Source organism: Solea senegalensis, linkage group LG4 (genome assembly GCF_019176455.1).
Source record: "Solea senegalensis isolate Sse05_10M linkage group LG4, IFAPA_SoseM_1, whole genome shotgun sequence".
Classification (NCBI taxonomy): domain Eukaryota; kingdom Metazoa; phylum Chordata; class Actinopteri; order Pleuronectiformes; family Soleidae; genus Solea; species Solea senegalensis.
The window spans coordinates 8,568,935-8,577,434 of record NC_058024.1 but is presented as its reverse complement, the minus strand read 5'-3'; the positions used below and the strand labels follow the sequence as shown (position 1 = coordinate 8,577,434).

At 39.6% G+C, this 8,500-nt stretch overlaps 1 non-coding gene across 1 annotated transcript; it reads left to right on the top strand.

Annotated features, from left to right (window-relative positions):
* The first annotated feature begins 329 nt into the window (after window positions 1–329).
* On the top strand, window positions 330–411 carry trnas-aga. Its single transcript has one exon. It is a non-coding gene; the product is annotated as a tRNA-Ser (tRNA).
* Window positions 412–8,500: the final 8,089 nt, after the last annotated feature.

Genomic DNA, 8,500 nt, shown 5'->3' with positions numbered 1-8,500 from the left:
TTCAAACACACCTGAGCTATTACTTTAAGTCAACTCAAAATAAACAACAAAGGTTGGATTATACTATTTGATTAAGGAGAACTGATCATAAATGGTGAAAGGGAAATGTTACGGTTTATTTACAAATGCAAAGAATGTGCATGAGTGTCCTGACGGGCTTCAAACTAGGCAGTAGGCTTACCAAGGCATTGTTAGACGTTGTTTGAATAAGACAAGCATGAGACATTGCTAGAAATCACTAAAAGAGCCACTCAGCAGAGGAATGTGCATGTGCTGCAGATAGCAGCTGCGCCTGTATAACACGTCAGGGTAGGACTATATGATCACAAGTTGTCGTGGCCGAGTGGTTAAGGCGATGGACTAGAAATCCATTGGGGTCTCCCCGCGCAGGTTCGAATCCTGCCGACAACGTTGAATTGTTTTTCTCAGCCGTCACAGGCTCTCGAGAGAATAACCTGCACATGACTAGTCCTCTCAACTGCTAGTAACAACTCACAAGGTCACTAAACACTGTACTTCAGTTCACATCTGGGTCCAGACAGTCCTATCTGAACCTTCGACCTATTTATATAAATCATTGACAACTGCCACGTTGTAATGGAGCATTTGTCAATTTAAACAACCTATAACATATGCCGCACATCCAACAGTTCCTGTTTGTGTTTCAAAGTAAAAGCACTATAGCAAAAGCAAAAGAACCATTTCAGTTCCATTAATGCATACATTTTTAATCCAGCTTTTTATTGTGAAATATCTGCATCACAGACAAATTATTAACTTAACTCAAGCAAATTCTGACTGCTGAAGATATTTTTATATGTGAGTCCAAAGTGCTTTATTTATCTTTTTGTTTTGAAGGACTGTTTTATTTTTCACCTGACATTAGAGAAGAATAACCCATCCAATTCAATTTGACAAAAATAAATTCAAGATATTATGTTACTAAATTCCATTTGAATTAAATGTATTGTTTACTACACAGAGATGTTGATGCACATGTTTACATTTACAGTGTATTGGACTAATCACTTAACCAGCTACTACACCTGTTAGACATTACGAAGGTCTGGACATCTCAGGTCTGGAGTTTATTTCCTCAGACAGTCCGCTTAGTTTGGGCGGGTGTGAAAGCTCATCTGAACTCGGGTGCGGACCGAAGTGATCACCGCCTGTAAACGTGGGTCTAGGTTCACTTGCAAGTGAATCCTGGTGTGGTTTGCTTCAGTGGGAAATGCAAAAGACTATCCAGCAAAGAGAGGAAGTGAACCAAAAAGAGGAAGTGAAGATAGCTCGCTGCATCGCCTGCTGCTCAAACTGGGCAGCTTCTGTGAAAAACCAATTAGGTTTGAACACCAAAGTTAAAACAGAAAACCCAAGACTGCAAAATTTGTGATGTTTTGTTGCTCCATTGTTTGTTTTGGTGATGAACAAGCTGGCTGAAGGAGATGGATTTCCGTTTTCGGTCCTGGCCAATCAATGAGCCGGGTTTTCTTTTTCCTCATGTTTTTTTTTCTTCCTGATCAGTGTGTCACTGTACTGCCCCCAAACAAGCAGCTGTTTTAACTGTGTGACATTTCCCAAGTGGTTTGGTTTGCTTACAAAAGTGCAGTGTGAAAGTAAATCAAACCAAATGAAGGTTTGATATTGTTTGGCATTTCAAGCCCTATCAAACCGAGTCCCCTGGACTATCCTGGTGTGAATACACCCTAAGAAATAATCGTTATTGCTAAAATCTCATGGGGGCCTAAGGCTTTCAAGAGATGAAGATGTGGAGTTTTTAAAGGTGAACATCCAGAGAGGTGCTTTCCGACCTGATGCTAACCACCAATTTATCCTGGTATACTGTTGTGTGGTCAAACAACAACCCCTTCCCTCCACCTGCATAAGCAGAACCCACACACAATTCATACTGTCTGATTAGAAAGACATCACGTTTTATTTTGGCAATTTCTCTGCCTAACTCCACACAGAAACACGTGTGCACACACACACACACACACACACACACACACACACATGCCTGAGGTATGACACTTCTCAAGTGTGCATGTGCACTTGTTTCTTGTGGAACACTTCGTTCCCCTCCTTTGGGACATGAGTAGAGAATTAAGCAGTGACTCATTTAAAATGTGCATTTGTGGGGTCAGTTTGTCCTCTGGGGAAACGTACTCTTTCATGGCAAAAACACATGGTTAAAAGAGGTCAGTGGTGTGGAAACATCAACTTCTATTTTTGGCCTTTGGTTTTGTTTGTGCCTGAGTGTTTGTTTAATCCCACTGACCTTCTCAACATATTATGCACGACTCATGACTCTGAAGTGGTGTTCACCCAGGGGTCCAGGATGTGCATGTGAACAGCAGCTGGAAAATGAACAGTGGGGCTGAACAGATTGGGGAAAATATGTCGTGGTGATATTACTGAAAGATATTGCAATTGTGGTTTCAATGCAGTGTATGAAAATTTGAAAATTAATGAGGTTCTATGAAAAATGTGAATTACCAATAGGAAAACTAAACAGTATAAAAGTATAAACCCTGTCTTAGATATGCTATATGACATTATAGCATATTTATCTTGCAATGCCCTCTTATGATTTTATGTTTTCTGTTTATAACTACTTTTAAGGAAATGTTCTTTTAAAAAGGTTTGAATTGTTTTCTGTAAAGCACTCAGGATTTCCAATACAAAAATGAAATCCTATCGCCTAATTTGTGGCCTTTGCTATTTCTTTATTGCATTGATTCAATTTGCGATTTTAACTTGAAAACCATTAATTGTTCAGCTCTAGAAACTAGACAACTGTAAATTGCATTAAGTGTATTATCAGTATGAAGAGGAGTTCTTATCACAAATAAGCGGTGTGTGATCGGGACAGTAACACAGAAACTAGTCAGACACCAGACGCCAGACACAGCGATGGATTCCAAATTAACTAGCAGCTCCAACAACAGCTTAGAAAGTCCACTTGACAATGAGAGCAGAGGTTAAATATAAACTCCGTAATCCCTCAACAAAAAGCCACTTAATGAGAGTGTGTCTGACTGGTAGGATGTGAGCTGAAGGGAATCGAGAGGACGGAGGAATGCCACTGGCAAAGACCCAGGATTGTACCGAGGCCGCACAGAGCAAGTCGGCCACATGGAACAGCTTCCATGCTTTGTGTCCTCTCAATGACAAATACCACCACACTCTGTCCAAACGGTTTCCCTGGCATGGTGGGGGGGCAATCTACCCCAGTGTTGATCCTCAGAGAACCAGGCCTCTTTCCTGTCAAACTGGACCCACAGCAACAAAGCATAGATTTTAAGCCACTAAGGAGATTAACACATGAAATCTCCAAATTAAACCTCGTCACACTTTCCATGTCAGAGACACTGACGAACCGGTGAGTCCCAGCCATGAGGCAGAAGGAGAGTCCTGACAGTCACCCTGCTGGACTCTGGTAAGTACCTGAATTATTCAGTAAGGTCAAAGAAGTGCAGTCAGCTCAAAGGCGACGTCACACTTTGATACTTGGGCCTCAAATGTGGTGCCAGCACGGTGTAACTTTCTCTCCACATTGCATCCCTTGCTAGTGTTTCATCTTGTGCGTGTCTGTCAAGTGTCTTTTACTCCCTACATCATAATCTCACACTGGATGAGTGAGTGGCACGTGGGTGTTATGTCTGCGCGGAACTTCTCACTTTTCATTTAGACACAAACCTATAAGGCCTTGTTCTCATCGGCCGCAGCGCGTGTGCATCGCTGCTGCGTTCCGTCATGGTTTTAATTTCGTGGGCCTTGTTAACAGATTAGAGTGTTCACACTGCACACTATGTTATGTTAATAATGATATTGACACCTCTCACAGTAGTGGCTGAATCGGAGTGCATGAAAAACATAAATCTCATATCTTTTAGACCAGTGGTTCTCAAATTTTTTATACCAAGTACCACCTGACAAAATATTGAGCTCTTGAAGTAATTCCATTATCACCAATGTTAAAATACAGTGGTGAAAATGAGCTGAGCAAAGGCAGCGACAGACTTCACAGGAGGCGGATTAATTCCCAGTAAGATCATTTTCTCTCTTATCATCTTCCTCTTCCTCACATATACTTCACACACTGGTATAGTGCGATTAGATTAAGATGGAGCGAGAGATACTGTGAGAGGTGACTGTAGAACTTTCTAGCAGGCAAAGCTATCATTCTATTTATCTGTTTATTGTTGTAATTGATATCAAAGCACTGTTGCCTTTAACGTGCCTTTAAGGTGCATTGTCAAAGCCCTTTTTTGTTATATATTACCTTCGTGTGTGCCTTTGTATCTATCTATCATCAGAACCTGTACGACTTGTCAGTTTTACAACCTAACTTCTGTCTAGCTACTAACTGACTAGTCTAACTGCTGTTTAACTGCTGTCTAGCTACCGCTAACTGTGTATATGAAAAGAAAGACAGTCGAGTTGTACCCGCTGTACTTGTTCTGGTTACCCTTTCCAGAAGAGAGTATTGATATACTCCACACATAACTGATTAGAGCAGCCACACTGCCCACAACAGACTACACAGCGCCTCACTCGCAGCCTGACTACACAGCGCCTCACAGTAGAGTGAGGCTGCGAGTGAGTGGTGCACAGCTCTTTTTTGAAATTGGTTTGTGGACAAAACAATCAATATGTATAAAAAGGGCAGTCAGTTTAGAGGTTCAGAAGATTAACATGGTCTGAATGCCTTTAGGCAAAGAGAGAGCGAGTGATGCTAACCCTGCTGAAGCTCCTGATTTATTCATTTTTGCTGATTTCAAAGTGAGATTTTACCTTTTTAACAGTGTGACACACAGGTTGTGAGCAGTTATTCCTTTTCCAGAGTTGTTTGCCACCAAGCAGTAAGCAGGAGGAATCCACAAGTATGGAGAAATCTCGCCCTGTAAAAGAAAACATGCACCACTGCATTAGAGCAATGAAATCTGCTGAACATCTTTACTCCTCACCTTAGCATGATTAAAATATGATTAAGAAACAAGTATTTATTGGTGACGTCTGTTCATTTCAATCTTCAACTCTCATATAATGTTGGTTTATACCTTTCCAAAGACTTACTAGAACAGAGTCTCAAATTAAAGCAAAGCATACTATAATGCAGTATTCAAAAAAGAATCAAGATAAAAAATACTTTTGAAACACTGTTGTTTCTAAACATGGTTTAACCTGAAGAGTAAAGATGATTTATCATTTATGGAAATAATAATTAATTGATTCTTTTAGTGTTACTTTAACGCTGCAAAATGAACTGTGTTGCATCAGTGTATGCAAAGAGGGGTATTGTGCAACCAAAAATAAGCTGTGCCTTTGAAATATGTGGTGCTACAATGGGGTCAGCCGGTGGATTTGCTTTTCATCATCCGTGCAACCATACGGCTTGAGTTTCCAATGACACAGGATACTATCCCAGCATGGGGGGAGGTCAGCCAAGCCAGGCAGAGGCCACAAGCATGTAGGGGAAATCCTCACCATATCTGGTGTTATGTAAGTGCCAAAGATCCCCAGGCTTTCTAAAGGAGGTCATGTGAGAAAAAAAAAAGGAGGAGCCTGTTCACTACTGGAGGCAAACTTTAATTAAAACTACAAACACGATTCAATCGCTGAAAATAAAATCCGATCTACAAATTCTCTGATACCCATTTGGTAAAATATACTCTATATAATTATTTGTTGTGAGAGTGGGTGAATGGGATAAACACTTAGTGTCGGACTAAAACTGATGGAAACTAAAAAAATTATCAAAAGTTCCAAACATTTGTGCCACCAGTTTCTTCAGTGATGATTTCCTGCTTTACTTTTCAAAACTCAGCAGCCGGGCTTTTCACCAGTTTTAACAGACGGCATCACATTACTCCAATCTTGGCTTCACTCCACTGGCTCCCCGTACGTTTTAGAATAGATTTTAAGATTTTACTGATCACTTTTAAGGCTCGTCACGGTCTAGCCCCTGAAAACATTAATGACATGCTGACCCCAAACAAGCCTGTTCGCAGCCTTAGATCCACGGGCGGGTATCTCTTAACTGTTCCAATGCCGAGGCTAAAAACCAGAGGTGACCGCGCCTACTCTGTTAGAGCACCTTGGCTTTTGAACGGCCTTGCTTTTATGCGACGCCGTCCTTTTATCCTTTCATCTTTTTTAAAAAAGTGCTCTATAAATAAAGCTTTACTTACTTAATTTGTTTTATATAAATGTAAATTTCAAACACAGTTCTACACAGAAATACAAACATACATACAAATACCAGATTAATCACTAGTCAGTTTCTACTTATTATCACACTCTTTTCTTAAACATTTCTACCGTTTTTTTTATTTAGTTTTTAAAAATAAGCTATTTATAATCCTGTTTCATTAAATGGACTTGGCATGTCCATGTCAATTGTCTGAATCCATGTTCAACACTTTGTGATGCAGAGTCAATTTGAATTTGCCCCTATGGGGAATCAATAAAACCACATCTTATCATGGATGTCACTAATTCTTACACACTGAACCTTTAAATTACTTTCACAAGTATTTACATATCATAACCACCAAGTTATAACATGTGCATTATCGTGTAACTTTTTACCACAGTATGTCCTCAATAACCACAATGTCAGCTTAGGTAATGCTACAGAGTCTATCTTTAAACAGATTATAAAGTGAACGTACTGTTTGTCTCTTTCTGTTTGTACGCGGTGTGAACAAAAACAGCAGCGAAAGTCTCTTTAAAACCGCTCCTGCTGATGCTCGTTCATCCACAGCACCGTTAACAGCAGCTGTGTTAACGGTTTCTCCTTCTCCCTTTTTTTAACCGCAGCGTATTTTAACACTCGCCGTTCGCTTGGTTATCACACAAACCGTTCACTTTTTTTAAAGTAACATAACTATGTGTAAATTAACACACATAAATACATATTTAGCTGTACCTTCGCTTCTTCACTTAGTTTACGGAGCCTGTTAAGTCTCTCAAGTCAAATAGACGTTTTCCGGTTAGGGCAGTTCACTCTGATTGGCCCACTGTTTTTTGGAGCTCACGCTGATTGGTCCACTGTTCCGGAAGTAGTTTTTTTTAACAAGATCAGGGCAGAAGAACAACAAATAAGAACAACACAAATACACAGATAAATAATTGTTTAGATAGATTCACGTGTAATTCTATTGTACTTTCTATGTTCTGTAAAACTAATTACTAATTAACAGTTGTACGATCCACTGGTATAAAGAAAACAGGGACAGACTCCAAGCCAAATGTAATATTTTTAGACAAAACGTTTTATAATTTTAAACAATTTCTACTAAAATAAGATTTGGACTGCAGACCAAATGTTATTTTTAAACATGACTTTAAACAATGACTTAACTTCATCAAAGTTAAATACTATCATTAGTTCTATTATTTTCTATTATTTTTAAATATTCACTTTCTCAAAGGAGATATGGACACAGACTCCAACAAGACCTTCGTCAACAAAGGTAAAAGAAGAAAAAAACACAAAATCAGTGTTTAACCCTTAGTCAGACCCTTAGATAGATCTAAAACTGTTAAGAAAATTATTGATTGATATCAAAATATCCGATTCAGTCCACAGTTGTATCAGCACATGTCTGTGAAACATAAGTTAGTAAGTAGTTAGTTGACCTAATTTTTTTTGCTCAGTACATAAATGGTTGACAGTGTAATCACATCTTTTATTGGGGAAAATTAAAAACTGAATGCAGTAATTTTGTTAAATCCTCTGCTTTGGTTGAGAGGAAAAGTTACACAACAGGTCATGGACGTGCATGAACTTCAGTCAGCTGAGAGAGGAAGGGTGGGGTTGGTGGGGCAGCTAGGCTCCAGACAGATATCAATAAACAAATACTTCAGGGGGACACTCAATCCCACCAGTGTGTGCGTGTGTGTGTGTGTGTGTGTGTGTGTGTGTGTGTGTGTGTGTGTGTGTGTGTGTTTGTGTACTTGTATTTGTCACATCTTACATTACATGCCATTTAGCAGACACTTTTATCCAAAGCGACTTACAATAAGTGCATTTAAACATTTGGGTACAAACAAGAGCTAGAAGTAAGTAAGAGCTTAAAGTAAGCCAAACTATAAAGTGTTAGTCATAAGTGTGATGTATAAGCAAGTGTTTTTTTGTTGTCTTAGTCGAGGTATAGTCGAAAGAAATGTGGTTTTAGTTGGCGGCCGAAGATGTGGAGGCTTTCTGCTGTCCGGATGTCGATGGGGAGCTCGTTCCACCATTTGGGAGCTAGGACAACGAACAGTCGTGAGTTCTGTGCATGCCTCTGCAATCCTCTCAGTGAGGGGGCAGCAAGCCGGTTTGCCAATGCAGTAAGTTTGGTTACTGTAAATTTAGGACTAAGATTTGAATTGTCCTAACGTTAACGTTGTGCATTAACTAGTTATGGTTAAGGTTGGGGATAACACTTTGTTCAGGCTGTCCAAATAAAAGGCAGTCAATTCAGTGTCTTTAGAAGAATAACTGTGC